The sequence below is a fragment of the Amblyomma mixtum genome, chromosome 1, assembly GCF_055824585.1.
Source record: "Amblyomma mixtum isolate Tamu chromosome 1, ASM5582458v1, whole genome shotgun sequence".
Lineage (NCBI taxonomy): Eukaryota > Metazoa > Arthropoda > Arachnida > Ixodida > Ixodidae > Amblyomma > Amblyomma mixtum.
Window position 1 is genome coordinate 289737309 of NC_143012.1, and position 17768 is coordinate 289755076.

The 17768-nt window shown below is 45.1% G+C and overlaps 1 protein-coding gene across 1 annotated transcript in view; it reads right to left on the reverse strand.

Annotated features, from left to right (window-relative positions):
- LOC149371999 (uncharacterized) overlaps window positions 1-17768 on the reverse strand; it is a 69533-nt gene that overhangs the window by 44620 nt on the left and 7145 nt on the right. The gene's annotated exons all lie outside the window — the stretch shown is intronic.

Sequence of the window (17768 nt, forward strand, 5' to 3'; positions counted from 1 at the left end):
GCTGCGTTGTGCTTCCTGGGAGAGTCCTTCGAGGCCGCATTCCTCACGAGCCGAGATCCTCAATCATTCGTGCTCCGAGTTCTCAAAGCTTAAGACCCGTTCCGCATGGACTTGCGCCGCTAGCGCCCTCTCTCAATAGCTGACGAAACTGAATGAAATTAAAGGCGCGGCGGAGCACGAAGGTCATGAGATACGACAATAGACGTCAGCAGTGTGGCTCTAGCGAATAGGCGTGCGCGACGCGCGAAAATAGACAGCATGAATGAACTCCATACATTGCGTAGCTCTGCGTAGACGCGATGTCAATACTTTCAGTTACTGAGCACGCAACATTGCTCATAGCGAACTCGTAGCTCTTCCGTCCCCCCCACCCCACTTCCCCCCTTTATTTAAAAATTTTTCCTCATAACAGCTTGACAACGCCGCAAACTGTTGCATGTTTCGCTCACAATAGTTCGAGTGCCTTTTAGACAAATAGTGGCAACTAAAAGAACCAGTGTTTCTATTTCAAAACAATCTGTTTCGCTCTAGAACGAAGACAGAATGCTTTCATCACAAATTTCCTGCGTCACTAAAGTCGTCTCTGACACACATGTCTGCAGAAAATTTGAAAAGACATTCTTCCCATCTTGTAAGACATTTTTTTTTTCATCTCTATTTGCTTGTACCATTTCAAGGTATAACGTGTTTTCAAGGCGCTTTTTTACTACGCTCAAATGGATCTTGTATGCACATTTCTGTAGAAGCCGTAGTGCACGTGCTTCTATTCCCAACAGAAATCGTGCACCAGCTAGCCCGCCGAAAACCGTTGTTGTGTGTTCGTTCGTTTGTTTGCTTGTTTGTCTCAAGCCTGCTTCGTGGCAGGATGCCCACATGCCCACCGGGTGGTGGGAAACCTGCCCACCGTGTCAGGGGGCAGCCTATTTAATCGTGAGTGACGGCTCGGGAAGGGCAACCTTGGTCGCAACCCAACCGAAGCAACTCAAATCGGAACGATGGCGACACCTGCCATAGCACCTGCCTTGTACAACTGCGCCACTGCTCACCTGCCCGCTGGGTGGCTTACTTGCCAAGGTGTAGGCGGTCGTAACCAGCCGAGAACCTGGGGCGCTAGTTAGGCGGCACCGCCTCTTAAGCGCACCGAGCTAAGCGGAATGAGCAGAAGTAGTTAGGAAGAGAACGTGATTTGAATGATGCTTGCACAGTGGCTAAACGGAAGAAGTTGGGGTGGTAATTAGGTGGTAGCCTGATAACACCTAGTAGGTCGTAGTTCCAACCGACAACTGCCGTCATGCCAGCGCACATATCCGCATTTGGCCCAGTTTTCCAAATCGGCTGACATTTTTTTTCTCCCTCCTCGCTCGGTGATTGGCGGAGCGATCGAATAATTAAGAGGCGCCGCGGTATAGATGCTGTGGTCGCTTTCGGTTGCACTCACCGGCGCCGCGGGTTTCTGCGCCGAGATTTGCCGGAAGCTACCAGCAGGCAGCTCGTAGCGGAGCTCTTGCATTCTGCTCACCCGCACTCTTACTCCTATTCGTCCTGTGATTTTCTACATTTCGCTTCTCTCGGTTATTGGCAGAGCGATCATTTAAGGGGGCAATCCTTGAATGCATTCTGCAACGGGTAGATTCAGTGAGAGTTCTGAATCATACTGCAACGTTTCAAAACTGCACGCATTTACGAATTTCTTCCATTGTTTTTTCGACACTCTCCGATCTGCGGATTCGACTAGGCTTTTCAACTTCTCACCTGCTTTTACCATTGGTGTTAATACATCAGACTTTGGGAGTGGATTATTCTTTATTTTGACCGCTCCGCATGTTCACTTTGATTCCGCGATTTCTTCCGCGAGAAGGCATTCACGCTAGTTTGAAAGAAGCCATGTGAACATTTGGCGCATAATACGCGTACATCGAAGGACGAGCGTGTGTGTGGTGCAATTATATTCCGCTCTGTATACGCGGTGAATTGATGGCATCATATTATTTGGGTAAACTAAGATAGCGCTGTTGCGACGACCAAAATGGCCAGGCCTATGTCGGCGTTCGCTTTTAGCTCTTCTAATAACCATGGCCTGGTTGTGCACGCGACATTCGCTTATCTGGTGAGAAGTCTCGGTAGAGTGAAGCGTGAAACACAGAGCACAGCAGAGATTGTGGTCTAGCTACCCGACAACAGTAAAGGGGACAGAAGCCCGAGCGTATCCCACGAGTTACGATGTGCATGCTCTACAGCTAAAAGAACTTTGAAATAGGCCTTGATTTCACTCTGTTCCAGTAGAGCACATAATATAGACATCGTACTAGAGACATTTCTCATAAATTTAATCCGCTAAATGCAAATATATTTGACCGCAGCTTGTAAGCTCGAAACTGCTAGCCTGGAGATTTTAATCTGGCCGCTTCATACCCGGGCGCAAATTGAGCGTTCGTGCCGCAGCGTTTAGAGCAGTTGTATGATCGGTGAAATCACGGCCACTCCAGCACTCAGTTGGGAAAGCAACGCACGCGATATACGGAGGCCGTGGGGTCGGATCCCACCGGTGACATGTGAATGTTTTTTCTTTCACTTTTTGACAAATGATCTCTGAGGCAAAAAATTACGCCTCTAATTTCGCATTGATCAACCCCTGAAATTATCAGAAAAATAAAAAAAAAGTTCCTTAATGCTTTCCTTGGTTTCAATGACTGTTGGCTTCCTTCCTCACAGAAGAAAATCCCTGGCTCAGTTATTACCATAAGTCATCCTGAAAATATTTCGGTGTGCGGTCACTGACTTATTTTGGTGTGTTTAATTGCCATTTGTGTGATTTATTAGTTTGTTATCACTGCTATATTGTCTGTGGTGATCAATCTTCTTGAATCTTCCCAGTTTTTGTTTTTCACGCCATATTTCTGAATTTTCGTGCTAAAAACTGTGTGACTGTGTGACTTTGGGTGGCGTTCGTACGCTACCTCCTGCGATTTCTATCGTGCCCCTCATGTAATGTACTTTGGGCCTTTAACTCTTTCCCAAGCGTGCCCATTGTCCATCGCTGGCCTGTTAACGATGGATATGAACGCCTACATCAAACGCTCCTGCACCGTCCTTGAACATGCTGAGCAACCTAACATGAAGCTAGAAAATTTCAATTTAATCTTCTCTTTAGTTCTTTTTTTTCCGCATCATCTTACATCATCCCGGAAACACAATTCACTTCACAGATGTGCGGGGTTTGAGTTGGGCTCCTGTCGTTTCGTTCAGCACACTGTACATGACGTCTCACAGTCAGTGGATTTTACTCTCGAGCATGATAATGGGCTGAAATTTTCTGAAATGTCGATAAAAGTCAGTCTGGAAATTATAGGCTTGCGCGAACAATGTCTTTCTCAACAACTTGGCTCGTCGTTCTGGCTTGTCTCCTGCGAATATCGAGAAACAAAACCTCCTCTGAGCCTACATATCTTCAAAACCTGTGTAAGCGTGGATTTCGCTACTCTGAAATCCAGTAAAACCTGCTGGTGTTTCATCACATAGTTGCTGCCGCAGGTAACTGCAATATGAGGAGTCCTGATGGCGCTATGTTAACCTGACACTCTGCCCATTGCTTATGAACATATGAAGTAATACACGAAACCGCAGATAACGACACCTGAAAGTGACAGCAACTTAATAATAAGACGGAAAATGAACGCAGTGAGAAGCACCCATGAAAGGATAAAAATGGAAACAGAACTGAAGGCAAACAGTTGCGCTCCCAAAAACTCTAGACGGAAAAAGAGGGCATTATTGCGTCATAATATTGTGACGAAGAAGAAGCTGTGCCCAACCACTCCCCCGTAGACGGAAAAAGAGGGCATTATTGCGTCATAATATTGTGACGAAGAAGAAGCTGTGCCCAACCACTCCCCCGTAGACGGAAAAAGAGGGCATTATTGCGTCATAATATTGTGACGAAGAAGACGAAGCTGTGCCCAGCCGCTCCCTCGTAGTGGGTATGTGCCATTTTATTTGAGGCCCACCAATCAACCAACCAGACCTCGTCGCTCATCCCAGCCCCGTCCGTCGCCCCGACCACAAGACACGACGAACTGATGACACTGCCGCGACCAGAACCTATGATCCGACCGACTCGAGACGCCGCCGACAAGTAAATACACTGTCCCTCTGCCCATGCCGTTCTGTGCGTCCAAGGGGCTCGGCCATCGGCTCTTGGCATACTGCGGCCCGGATGCTTCGTGGACCGGGACTCATGTGCTCATATCTCTCATCGTGGCGACCAGCACTTCACCACCTTGCCATTTCTGTTCTGCCCTGGAAGCCCATTACTGTATCGCTGTCTTCTATTTATGATCGGGACAGAAGAACTTGCTTTGGGGCTAGTTGGTTCATGATTGAAGTTCAGAAAGGCGCAAAAGGCACAACACAGGAAAAATAGGGGATGACACAAAGAGCGCCTGTGTCATCCCCTATGTGTCATCCCCTATTTTTCCTGTGTTGTGCGTTTTGCGCCATTCTGAACTTCAATGATCGGGACGATCGCTCGATGTCCCCGGGTGATGTGACGAAGAAGACGAAGCTGGCAGTGGCGCGGGACGGAGCGCTGGCGCTAGGCCGGAGGCCATTAATTCATCTCATTGCCATCAGTCAACTCGTCTCATTCTTTTGCTGGCCGCTACGTAACATTATATTCATAAATAGCAAATCACTCTTTTATATCCATGATATTAAGAATTTGTGCGAAGAAATTGAAAATATATCTTTTCGTTCACTACTGTATATTGTGATATGGGAAATAACTTCGAGGCAGGGGAAAACGGGTGCGCGCACAAGAAACCTCTCAATGAAAACACGGAAAAGATGAATCACATGCTCTAGTGTCAGAGGATTACTAAATGCAGCCGGGGGATGCGGAGGCATCTTACGCTAATGGAGGGGTGGCAGTGTGTCTGAGACATGAATTGTACCAGGGCAAGCGAAATTTTTGACTTTGGAGCTTTGTAGCCTGTTCCCTGAGCAAAAGAGCACGAAGTGCTTAAGGAGCTGCTGCTGACGACACTATTACACTTTGAGTGACAGTGTGCATATGCATGACGGTCTGATCAAGAGAATTGCGAAGGAAGAGCATCTTCTAGTACCGCTTCAGCTAGAGCTTCAAATACACTTGTTTCTTCTATTCAAAGTTTAAAACGACTGCTTTCTTATTTTCTTTGTCCAATTTTTCTATGAGCCTACTCTAAAATCCATGCTTTACAAAAACCCGCCAACTCAACAGACAGGCACCGGAAGAACCCCAGCTACTGCCTACAGTGAACTTGCCCTATCGCCAGATGTGTGCCCACATGTTTCTAGCTTATAGACAGTGCCAGCTGTCGGCGCCAATGTTAATTAAAAGAGTCGTGCACCAACAAAAGAATCAAACTATGTCAGGAATTTGATCATGGTCTGTAAATTCACGCTACATTGATTATATGACCAGATTTTGTCGCATGAACAGCCTCTTGGAGCCGAGGACAAAGTTACTCACCGAAAAAGGAGCGCAGATGTCCCAACGGCACACACACAAAAAATACTAGAGGTGTTATTTCCTTAGCTAACCGTCACTACACAAAAGAGAAGTCTAGGTTTGAAATAATTTTACCAATTTTATCTGTAAACGCCGTGAGAAACTATTCCATTCGGTGTCGATTTAGGAGGAACCTCTCCCATAAAATGACAGGGTACGAAAATACAGGCCTTAGAAAAAAAAAACGATTCTTAAGAAAAAAAAAACTTGTTTTTACTGAATTTGTCGTAGTACAATAACGTACAGCTGGTAGACGTCGCTAGTGCGAAGAGAGATACTTTGCAACGATACCTTCGGTGTGGTTGCATAAGAGATTTAAGCATTAGTGATGTATCAAGTGCTAAGGTTCACAGTAATCATAACGCAATAAATAGATAAAAGTTGTTAGCGCTTTATTTGATATCAATGTGTGTTCTTCCAGTGCAGACCCGTCGACTACGGGAAACCATGCGCACCAAACTGTGCATGCCGCAGGCATAAAAAATACTTTCCGCCCATTCTGGTCTGCATCAAGAACGTCTTTCCGCTTCCGCCCAAATTCGAATAGCTGCAAATGTTTCCTTCACCAGCAAAAATGCACTCGCTGCTGCTTCTGAAGATGTTCTTCGGAAGAAATTACAAGGAGTACAAAACGCTGTAATGCTTTTATTGAATTTTTGCCATTCCCTTTCGTCACGAGTAATTTCTTACGTAATAATCATGGCGGAAAAATGTGGATGGCGTTAGAGAGTCAGAGTAGATGATCAGATGTTATTGATATACATTTCGGAACTACCATGTGTAAGTTCTTAAGTCCTTCTCTCCAGAGAATTTCTGTACGTCGGCTGCGCACGTTTTAAACGTACCAGAAGGAATAGTGCTACAAAGTCTGGCCGTTTATGATAAGAAGTTGTGTGTTAAAGAAAACAAGGCCACCCAGAACACTTATTACGTTGTGTTGGTGACGTTGGCTGAATTACATGCATTTCAATACCGTTAACTTTATGTGCATCATGGCCTCGTGTTCTTAAACCACAACACTGTCTCTCTATCATTCTTCTCGTCATTGAAGCCAATAGGACAGGAGCCTAGAATAGCATGGACCCATCTCAGCCCACTGGGAGGGCGGAGGAAGAAGGGAATGGTGGTAGCAAACAGCCTCCTCGAGGAGACGGGGAGACAGCGCGTTAAGCTGTCCCTCTACAATAGGGAGTTAAATATTTTTTTTACAAGCTTGACACTTTTCTAGAGGGGAAGGTGAGGGGCCTCAAAAGGAATCGCTGTGCAAAGGGCGGTGGTGCAGCCACAACGGAATGCCGAAGACAATCTCAAGTCGATGCACGAGGAGACAAATCAGCAGCAAAACTCGATGCATTACATGTGGCTGAGAGCAAGTGCGAACCTTTTTTTTTTTATTTACAATACTGTAAGACCTTTGTGGGATGCTAGAGGGTGGGAAAAATACAAAAGAAAGGCACCTTATACAGAATGAAGGCACATGATGCATAAGAAATGCACATTATCACAAGAAGCACTATTCCAGTTTTTTCTCGAAATTCTCGGCTGTATTGGTATCGTGAGAAAAGTGCGGATCCAGACTGTTAAATCAAACAATGGTTTTCAGGAGGAAGAGTACTTGAAGATGTCAATTCTAGATTTGTACGGCATAATGGCGAATGGGTGGTTAGTACGAAGAGATATTCTGCCTGGTGGTCGGATATACAGAGTAGTGTCTAAATTAAATTTATTTTCACGGAGCGTGTAAGAAACTTGAGGCAGTGATAAGCCGATCAGAAACCGAAGGCGCCGGGTGCACCCGACTAAATGAATAGCGTGGAAGCCAGGCTTCTGTTTCTCAATCCGACACTCAATGCGACACGCTACGCCGCTGGCGCGCTGGGTAGGAGTATGGCCGATAGAAATCAATGAATGTGGTCAAGTGGGGCGATCAGCCATCAACCCATTTTCGTCGTAACCATCTGGCTTTCATTCATAGATAGCGTGCTATGTAAGTGGGAAACGCGCTTTCAGGGCTCGCCGAGTTATCGACATCAAGGATTTCGTAACATCACAGCTACACAAGCTCGTAATTCGTGGCTCGCAACAAGTTCCAGCTTCGGAGAATTTGAGACAGTGGCTTGACAAAACCTTGTGAGATTTACTATCTGTGCAGGTATTCTTGCATTATTGCGCACAGGGCCGGCATGCAGATGAACATTATGATTATGACGACTACAGATTTTTATGGCGCAAGGGAGTCTGCTGCCAAAGAGCGTCAAGGTATTTTCTTCTTCTACTCAAGATGGGGTCAAAGACCCATTTCCCAAGCATTTCACCCTTATTGGAGCCGAGCACTAGGCCAGGGGAAAGTTTGTACCCACTGTGTCACCGGTGGGTACCCTGCGGCACTGGGGATCGAACCCCGCTCCTCCCGCGTGCGAGGCGGATGCTCAGACCACTAGGCCCCATTTGCGTTGAACAGTTTGTATGAAAGCTCGTTTCATTATTTAAGCCTACGTCATCGTTTCGCGGACTTGTAACAAAACGTGATTTGATAAAATCGCATGCGCATTTCTTGCACTCACCGGAGGCATTTGCCCCGATGGTGGACAGCGGACAGGAGGCCTGCAAAAGCCATCGCCAGTGGACACAGTGGCCTCGCCGAAAGTCGCAGGATAATGAACTCAATCAATAGAAACTATGACTTTAATTACTGTGACGTGCAGCGTTTGCAAAGGGTCGTTTGGTCGCTGCTGCCGTAAGCGCCGTGTGTCATATCGCCTTACATGGCAGCCCAGCAGTTGTGCTCATCTCTGGGTTCAACAGGTGGCGCTAGGAAGCTCTCAAAATGGCGTTCGTCGTTTAAATCGTTTAACAATCACGTATACTCTAGAAGCAGTCACTTAAAGAAATAGCTCTCACTCCTCACCGCAGGCACAATGATTATTTGGTTCGGAGTGTCTAGCGTTCCGTCCAGACGGAACATTTGCTGCTGCTGCAGTTCCGTCCAGAAGGAATATTTACTGCAGCTAGAGTTTCGTCCATACAATAGACAGTTTTAGTTTCACGTACACAGAAGCTTCACGTAAGTAGAGCGCTTACGTGTCACCAGTGCTCATGCGCAGAACGTGAAGTGTCTGCGTGGGTCGCACGGACGTACGTGAGATTCGGATCTTTGCGTTGCGGCCTTCACGTTGCTTGCTTGCGTGCGTGCCGTTGGCAAGATGGCGGCGCCCTGCCCGCCCGCTTCACAACGATAACAGCTTCGTCGCTAATCCCACGACGTGGTATCGTGCTGTAAACTGCTGTATTTGCCTTCAGTTGGTCTATTCTTGCTCTCGCATGAAGTTTTAGGTGAGAACTAGCTTTTGTTTTCCAGATAGAAATCCGTTTCAGCAGCTCCTAAGCCTGACGGAGAAGCGTTTGTGGTCGTCATAGCAATGAGTGTGCCGACGGTCTCGCGAGACCACGCGAAGCTCAAAACCTCGCGGGATATCGCGAGACCCTCGGCACGGTCAGCGGGAAAAGCAAAAAGGTGCACGTTTTGGCTCCATACGCGCACGTCGTCAACATGAGTGGGACACCAGCGCGCCTTCGCTTCTCGAAAAGCGATGATTTAATTATGCTGCGGGACGTGAAGGAATGCAACCCCTTTGAAGATAACATGCAAAATACGGTTCGGTGGACTGAAATTGCTCAACGTTTGTCAGAAGAAAGGGGGAAAGTATTTACCGCCCGCACTGTGGCTTGGCCTGGCTCCGCTCCAAGCAGCTCGACTAAACAAAATTAGTTTTCTTTATCTGTACTAGATGGCGCGGCACAACATGCTAGTGCATTTTTTAGGTTCTATGGCAGATATACACAGTTTGCGTCCCGTACGTGTAGCTAAAACTGTACGAAGCGACACGAGCGTACGCTCACGTTTACGTGCGTGAAGGTTCTACGTACGCAAAACTAGAACTGTCTAATGTCCGTATTGTCCATACCATACAAAATGGGTGATTTCTACCCACACAAAGCATTTCTTTGCCTCTGGAATAACAAGTTGACAAAGCTGTATCCAGATGTTCTCTCTATGCATTTATACGGCACCAAAATATCTGTCCGCGTATTGCGTTTAGTTAAATCCTCGAAGGTATAACTTCCGTGCATGCATGCGGGATCGGGAAAATGACACTGTTAGAAGCAGAGGGCAGAAACTCTTCGCGAAGTGATGTGAAGCCCTGTCGCTATTTGCGCTGCACGATGACGCAGCGCGAAAAAGACTATGACGTACACAAACGGTCAACAAGCATTATGCAAACGCACCAACAAACCCAAGCCAAAGCTCGTTCTGTTGCCATTTCTCACTGACTGTTTGGAAAATAAAATGATGCAGCAGATTATCCTGTCACACACTAGGCGGAATAGGATTGCCACTTTTTTAAATGGACATGCAAAAGTCTGCAAGCAAGCTGGTTTCCCAATCCCTAATGCCAGCTTTAATTCCGTCTCGACATAACTCTTGTGGCAGATAATGCTGGACAGAACTGTATGGTGTCAGATGCAGTTCCGTCTGGACGGAACCCCATCGCTACATGCAGTTCCGTCTGGACGGAACTTTAGCGCAAATTGTAGTTCCGTCTAGACGGAACTCTAGCGCAAATTGTAGTTCCGTCTGGACGGAACTCTAGCCACAGCCTATTTGGTTTTCCTGGCCAAGAACGAAAAGCAATCACCGTCGGCTGCAACTCCACACTCTTGTGAAGAGGAGCGCCTTGTGCAACAGCTACGACACGCCAAGGAGGAGCCTCACGCTGAATGTCGCTGTCTCGCTTGCGTAACTACATGGCCTGGGCTGTATTTTAGACGTGCATATCTAGGGACAAAGGCGTGTCACTAAAATTGTACACTAAAATGTCTTTGAATGTCACTGCCTCTATGTTTCGATATAAACATGCGTGCTAACAGCAGTAAATAAAAAGTTAATTAATGAATTTCAACCCATTTACAGTAATGACTTTTGCGTACTACTCTTGGAATTTTTTTCCAAAATTCCGTACAGCCCAATTTTGAACACGCTGTATATTTTAAGCGAATCATATTTCATGTTTGAAGTACATAATGTGTATTCGTGGTGACATGTACATACAGTCTGCAACCGGTTTCAAACTTGCATAATTAATCCAGCGCAGAAATAAACTGCGTAGTTTCACTATAATATTTATATTTAATATCGCTGTTAGAACTTATTTCTTATGAATTGCTATTAAGCGCATAAGTTTCCTCTTTTGCATGAACAAAACTAGTGATTAGGAATAACTTTCACATTAAACAAAGAGTTTGAAGGGCTGCTAGAACATTGCAACAGCTACATACTTAATATGTAAATAAATTTTCTTGAACGCTCCTATGACGTATGACATTTTTTCAGGATGCTCAGAAAACACCCAGAACATTGCTATGGCGCAAAATGCAGCCCGCCGACTAATGTGAGGTTGGCGGCTCCAGCCTTAAAACTTCGCATTGTGTGCTCAGGTGAAATGAATTGAACTTTATATGCCTCGAGCAAGAAGTGTACGATGCGAATAGAAAGATATTTAAGAACTGCTAAAACTTCATAAACCGCAGCACGCTTAATATAAACATGAATTTCCTTGTACTCGCCTATAATGTACGGCATCTTACAGTACAGTGGTGAGCAGCCTTGTCTAGAGCGCTTGAGCAGTGCGCACTTGGTAACAAAAGCCGAAATTAGAGAGCAGCCCTTCATTACAGGGAAAAGTTTTCGTGCCTGCTTTGCTTACGAGGCTATCTTGCGCTACTTTCATGCAAGCGTTGCAGCTGGACCCTAGAGGCTGCCACAAAATCTGGATTTATTTGCAAGGAAGTGCACCGCCCGAGCGCTCTAGACAAGGCTGCTCACCACTGTACGCTCACGAAACGCTAAGACGTTGCAATGCCGCACAACGCGGCAGCGCTGCCCAATTATCATGAAGTTGGCGACTCTAGCCTCAAAACCTCGCAGTGTCCACGCGGATGAGGTTTACTGGCGGGCGCTAAAGCCGGGCACAAAGTCAAATGAGTAGGCATCAATTTCACCGGAACAGCGCGCACTAAGACACGGACACGAAGGGAGACACGACACACACGGCAGCGCTCGTGTGTGTCGTGTCTCCCTTCGTGTCCGTGTCTTAGTGCGCGCTGTTCCGGTGAAAATGAGTTACCAACTTGCCCAAGCATCTGTTTTAGGCATCAATGCCACATGACTAGTTTGTGTTGAGCGAGATCCTTAGAATTTATCTGAGGTTGGTGTGAAATCAAAATTTATGAGTCGAATTCCGCGTGATTCATTGGCGCATCTATCACATTTTAATCGGCCTTTGAGAATGGTTTCTTGCCTGTTTAGACCAATGAATGCTAGTGAAGATCGTTATGCACTGCATTATAGCCAATCACGCCGCACGTGCCTAAATAATTCTTTAACTACACCTTTAACGCAGAAGGTTACGACCACATCATCTTCTTCGTAGTTGAAATTGCTTAATTAAATACGTACATAAACCCGGCAGTCGCGTGTAATGCGCTCGTGGGCGCCCTATATATATATGAAAAGATCAAATGCAGGCAAACTTTTTTCTTTGACAGCTAGTTAAAAATCTTTTAAACTGGTGTCTAAATACAGGACTATTCTACCCGTCTAAAAAAAATCTATTTGGCGGAGCTGCATGGGATGAAAATAAAGCTTTGTCTCTCCCGGTTAGAGTGCATCATAGAGCCTTTGTTAGCTTGTAGGCACTTTGTGAGTAAATACCTATGTCAGAACAATGAATAATGTAATTAACAAAGCTGCTTTGATAATATTGGAGCATGAACTTTCAGCGTCATTTATTATTATCAGACACCCTTTCCACCAGCAGAGCTGGTCGCTCTACTGAGAAAAACATAGATCTTGTAATATATGCGTTCTTCATACATTGATGTTGTGCTGCACTTTAGGGCACTGTTTGTATTTCCTATAACGTCATTCACATTGTTGAGCTACAGTGCTTTGTGGTGGTATTTGTAGGATGAAGTTTACAACAAAGAAATGAGAAAATCAAAATTTCACGTACCCTTTCGTAATGAACTGAGAAAAAATCGCCAGAGCAGTTTTGACGCCTAAGAAAGTTGATAATTGAAGTGGTTGGTTCATTCTGAGGTCTCACGAGGCAGCAGAAACTTCGCTAGGGCTCTCAGTGTCTCATCGTTAGCTCTCTGAGTGAGCACAGGTGTTTAGCAGACATCACGCTAAGGGCGCATTTGCATGCAAAAAAAAAAAAATCAGGCTCCTCTAAGTCTTCTAAGCTAGACAAGCGGAACTACAGCCTAATCTGTTCAATACAGTGGAATTTTAGGCTTCATGCACCTGCATCTGCAAGGTAGGAAGCAAGCTAAGGACGAGCATAACTCCTCGATGTTCTACAAATCAGCAAGAAACTACACTGAACCATAAATATTATAAGGTTTTTCGTAGTGACCGTGACAGAAGAGGTGGAGGAGTGGCAATTTTAATGAAATCATCATTGCAACTTTTCAGGATGCCTGATGCTCAAGGCATTGAAGCCATATTTTGCAAAACATACATCAACAGGGTTCGCTTTGTTCTTGGTGTTTTTTACAGGCCTCCCAACTCTTCTGTTGCGGTCTTGGAAAACTTAAGAGCATATTTACAATGCCATGTAAAAAGAGACGATAGACTAATACTGGCTGGTGATTTCAACTTGCCTAATATTGACTGGCACACCTTTTCATCATTCTCTGCCCATAATGCTGATACTGTAATGCTCGACATTGTGTTCACATTTGACCTGCTGCAAGTAGTAAATAATTTTACGAGAATGCAAGGAGCCGCGGGATCAATTCTAGATCTATTTTTTGTCAGTGGTGCCATCCGCAATTTGGTAGCCTGTGAAGTCACAAACGGAATATCCGATCACAAAGCTGTGCTGCTGAGCTTGTCAAATGTGTACCCAGATCGTCAAACTAGCGTGCAATTTTTTCCCAATTTTTCGCGTGCGGAAGACGAATCTATTCTGGACATGCTTGATTCATGTTATGAGAATTTTAGGAATAGCACTGATAGTGTGAATGACCTATGGCTTACTTTTAAAATGATCGTCTCCCATTGTATTGCCCGTTTCGTTCCCAAAATTGCAAAAAAGTCTGTGTACCGCAATCCTTGGATTTCTCGGGAGACGTTACGCTTGCAGCGAAGGCTTAAAAGGTTAAAAAAGAAATCAAGCAGGAATTCATCATTAAAACCAATTGTGGAAGCAATTTCAGAGGAACTTAAGCAGAAAATAATTTGCGACAAAGAAAAGTATTACGGAACGCTCCTGCCCTCGTTCATTAAAACGTCTCCCGAGAGATTCTGGCGCCAAATCACGCCCAAATCTTCTTCCACGAACGGATTCATAGTAGACGGCAAATGTGTGCGTGATGAGGCTGTTGTTTGTTCTGCGTTCAACAAATTTTTTCAGCCAGTATTCACAGAGGATAATGGATGCCTGCCCAACTTTTCTGCAGCACTCCCTGCCATATCTGATGTTGTAATTTCAGAGACTGGTGTTTGTAACTTGCTTTTGAACCTTGATGTCAAAAAATCAGCAGGTCCCGATAACATACCAAACACTTTTTTGAAGCGCTATGCGGAGTGGTGCGCAAAGTACTTGACAGTAATATTCAACAGATCTTTACATGACGGATCTTTACCGGATGACTGGAGGACAGCCGCGATTAAACCTCTGCACAAAACCGGAAAAAAAACACACATCGAGAATTACCGACCCATATCTCTAACTTCCACATCATGTAAAATTTTAGAACATATAATTCATAAACAAATATTAGGTTTCTTGGAACAGCACAAAGTACTTACCGATTTTCAGCATGGTTTCAGGCGTGGGTTTTCCACAAGTACACAGTTAGTTGAAACTGTGCATGACTTTGCTCAGTCGATTAACCAGGGAAAACAAACAGACGCAATATTCATGGATTTCCGTAAAGCATTCGATAAGGTGTCACATAACAAACTAATTCATAAATTAAGTTATTACATTAAAAATGACAGGATACTTGCATGGATTAAAGCTTATCTCTCGAACAGATGTCAGTTCGTCACTCTGAACAATATTTCTTCTAGCAGTGTCCGGGTTATGTCTGGCGTCCCCCAGGGATCTGTTTTGGGACCACTCTTATTTCTTTTGTTTATTAATGGCATTGTGGCAGATCTTTCAGTTCGCGTGAGGCTGTACGCGGATGACTGTATCCTGTATCAAGTGGTGTCTTCAGTTGACGACCAGGTGCGTCTAAATAATGACCTAGCGAAAGTGGTTGCGTGGTGCAACAAATGGCAGATGTGCATTAATTTTGAAAAAACCGTGTTCATGAAAATTACAAACAAGAAAATGCCTCTTCCTTATGTGTACGGTACTAACAGCATATCATTATTAGAAGTGACAGAGTATAAATATTTGGGCCTATGGATTACTAACAACCTTTCGTGGTCAAAACACATAGACGCTGTAGTAGCAAACTCAATGCGGAAGCTATTTTTCTTGAGGCGCTCCCTAAAGTCATCCCCATCTAGTGTTCGTCTATTGGCCTACAATTCTCTCATCCGTCCATTACTAGAATATGCCGTAATCATTTGGGACCCTTTCACGTTAACAAACATTCAGAAATTAGAGCGAATACAGCATAAAGTGGCTAGATTTGTTTTTAACTCATATGGCCGTGCATCTGTAAGTGAGCTCGTGAGGCGAAGTGGGTTACCCCCCGTCACTGAGCGCAATCGTGTTTGTCGATTAAAGTTTTTTTTCCAGCTTATAAAAGGACATTATAAAGTTGATACCTCTAATTATTTTTCTTACTCCTCAGGTTATAACACGAGACAAAGGCATGCACTAACAATCACCCCTTTGAACGCGCGAAATAACTGCTTTAAATATTCTTTTTTTCCGAGGACAATTACAGATTGGAATAAACTTAATAGCGAGACTGTTAATCAAAATTCTTTACTTCTGTTTGAAAAGTGCCTGTAAATGTTGTGAATTTGTGTGTGTTTGTATGCTTGTATTTTGTTTTGTCCCACCCTGCTATGATCTGTACAAGATCGCAGTATCTATAAATAAATAAAAAATAAAATAAAGCATCCGAACATAACAGGTGATTAACCTTTTGTTCAGTGATAACTTCAGTTGCAAGTAAAAGCCATAGGGTATCAGATTCAGAAGGCGATGTCTTGAGCTTGCGACTCCTTTTTGCTTATCATCGAGTGCTGAATGCCATACGACTAAGCCAATTAATTTGAAGAAAAGACAACCGATGATCGTTAAGGATAACGGATTGGATTCCAGGAGAAGGCAAGCGTAGGAATGGGTGGTAGAAATTTAACTTGGAGGATGAAATTAAGAAGGTTTTTGGAATAAGGTGGCCGAGGCTGGCATAGGAAACAGTTGGAGAGATACGGGAGAGGCCTTTGTTTTTCAGCGGACGTAGTCATGCTACTGCTATTGTTGATGATGATAATGATGGCGCATTACGAAAAATGAAGTAAAGAGGTAAAAGAAAACCACGATATCCTAGAGTGCACCTTTGATAAGATCGAGCGCGAAGTCGTGAACAAAGCGAGGTGCCGAGACAGCGCAATTTAATCGCGCACATCTACAAAGGTCGAGAAGGGGGCCCCTATCTTTCGTTGCAGAGGGCACTGTACAGTGCGTTGGCATGTGATAATGCGATCACACCAAGGGGTCCGGCGTCAAGGCTGAGGGAAAATTCTCCGCCGCAGAAATGCTGCTGGGCTCTAGTGTGCGCCCATGCCGGCGGCGCGACCATGGCGTGCCACGAGATGTTGACAGGCTATGGGCGAGCGCAACTTCCTCCTTGCATACCATTTGGCCTGCCGTGATGAATGTTTTTTTTTTTCAGCTGGTAGAGACCGGTTTCGTCCCCAAAGAGCTCTCTGCAGCTTTCGCGGCAGAAAATGAGCCACAGCGGTGAATATTTAGCTCCCCCTTGGTGACGAATGGTCTAGTGCGAAAGTAGAAGTTAAGAGGTGCCGTCGTACATAAGTTGCCAAAGCACCGTATGCGACTGCATAGGGCGTGGGTTCGGATCCCTCCAGTGCCATGTGGTTGTCTTTCCTTTTACTTTCTTTGAATTGTGTTTAATCGAAATAATAAATACATTACCAAATTTCTCTTTTGGTCAACAGTACTATTGAAAAACAAATTGCGATGTAGTCCATGCTATGCCTGTCGATTACACCCTAAAGGAATGCACGCGTGCACTGCCCTGTTTTGTTGCCATGAATGCGCAGTAGGCTGTGTCACTAAACAAATCTTTGTGCACTTTTTAAGGCGAAAGCATTACTAGGCCCATTACGAGAAAATATGGCGGCGTGTGTGTGTGTGTGTGTGTGCATGCGTGCGCGCGTGCGTGCGTGCGTGCGTGCGTGCGTGTATATGTACTCGCAGATGGTAAAGAAAATCCCTGCGATGGCAAGCAAGAAGGGTGACGTCATCAAGGAGACATACGACGCACACAGCAAGCAGAGCACCGCCAATTCAGACAATCCTATACATGTCGTTCGTCTATATATACCCGCCACTGGCCGACATTCATGTGGTGCCATTCATGGGGCGACATTCGTACCAAAATTGTGACGCAAACGCTTGTCGTACAGCTTTCAGGGTGGTGTAATACTATTTCTCGTTGGGTGCAGCTTACGCATGATAGTCAAGTTGCAGGATAGCTTGCGACAGGCATTGGAACCGACGACATATGCGCCTTGAATTGCATGTCTTCCCAGACATCACGTCTTAAATCTCCCACCGAGATATGATACATATAGGCGCCATCTCCTTTTCCTACAAAACCAATTTTCGTATCAAAATTGCGACGCAACCATTTGTACAGCTGCGGGTGGTTAGCCAGGTTGCAGGCTAGCTCGTGGTAGGTATTCGAACCGAGCGCCTGAGTGTTCCACTGTGATCTTTGTTGAATCACCGTTAGTTGAATCAACTTTCGGAGGTGCGTCTTCGTTTCATTTCTCAGCGCGCCCTGCGTCAAGGTCGACCGCTCACAATGACACATTAATGCTTTCGCCTTCACAGCACGTAAACAACCTTAAGTGCCCTTCGAAATTTTTGCCCTTCCGGGTCAGAGATCGCTATCCCTACTTGCCCCTAAATTTAAGACGTGGGTTATAATGCTA